General features: G+C 67.1%; 1 protein-coding gene across 3 annotated transcripts in view; it reads right to left on the bottom strand.

The window, feature by feature from the left end:
* Alg6 (ALG6, alpha-1,3-glucosyltransferase) overlaps positions 1–249 on the bottom strand; it is a 42308-nt gene extending 42059 nt beyond the window's left edge. For all 3 annotated transcript variants that reach the window (XM_013020643.1, XM_013020644.1, XM_013020647.1), the window contains exon 1: positions 162–249. The gene's annotated coding sequence lies outside the window, so the exon portion shown is untranslated. The remainder of the gene's footprint in view (positions 1–161) is intronic.
* Between the last annotated feature and the right edge of the window lie 547 nt (positions 250–796).

Here is a 796-nt window from a genome sequence, read left to right as displayed (position 1 = left end):
GCGCCGGGGGCGCCCCACGACAGACCCAGGCCTCGCGGCGCGTCCCCCAGGGCGGAGCGGGGCTGGAAGTCGAGTCCCGCGCCTGCCCGTGGCGCGTCGCGAGCCTCCTTCACCTCCCTACCCTGGCCCGGGGTCTACAGGCCGGGAACCGAGGCTCTTACCCGCCGCCGGCTGCCAGCTGCAGGAATTCGCGCCCACAGCTTGTCCCGGAAAAGCGCCTGCGCAGTCGACCCCGGCACAGCCTCACGAGCGAGCGCTCCGGCCAGAGAGCGAGCGCGCAGGACGTGACGGGCGGGGCCAAGAGGGAGGCAGAGGTTTAGGGGGCGGGGTTCCAGGAAGGCGGGGCTGAGAGGGGGCAGAGGTTTTAGGGGCGGGGCCTAGAGGAGGTGGCGGCTTAGGAGGCGGGGCTCAGGAACCCGAGAGGTGCCACCGCCCGGGTTAGACCCGGGGCAAGCGGAAAGCCCCTCGCTCTTCTTTCCCGGGATGGCGGCCAAGGCCAGAGCCGCTGCTTAGGCCGCGGATTCCTATCAGGGGCGGGCCCTGGCCCGTGTTGCGGAATGGACCGTCTTGGCTGGTCCCCGTCACGGGGCAGCAGAACAAGGCCAGCCTACCTCTCTCTCCCAGCCACGCGTCCGCGGTGAAGAGCCGTGGTCTGGAAACTCACTTCGTGCAAGGCACGTGGGTCGCACCTAAGATCCTGTCTCCAAAAGGAAAAACTAAACGTTCCCCCCTACTAGTAGCTGTTAGGCATGCCACCATCAAGACAGCTTAAATCACCTCTTTACACATTTGCCAA

Source organism: Dipodomys ordii, unplaced genomic scaffold, assembly GCF_000151885.1.
Source record: "Dipodomys ordii isolate 6190 unplaced genomic scaffold, Dord_2.0 Scaffold51, whole genome shotgun sequence".
NCBI lineage: Eukaryota > Metazoa > Chordata > Mammalia > Rodentia > Heteromyidae > Dipodomys > Dipodomys ordii.
This window is presented reverse-complemented; position numbering and strand designations above follow the sequence as displayed.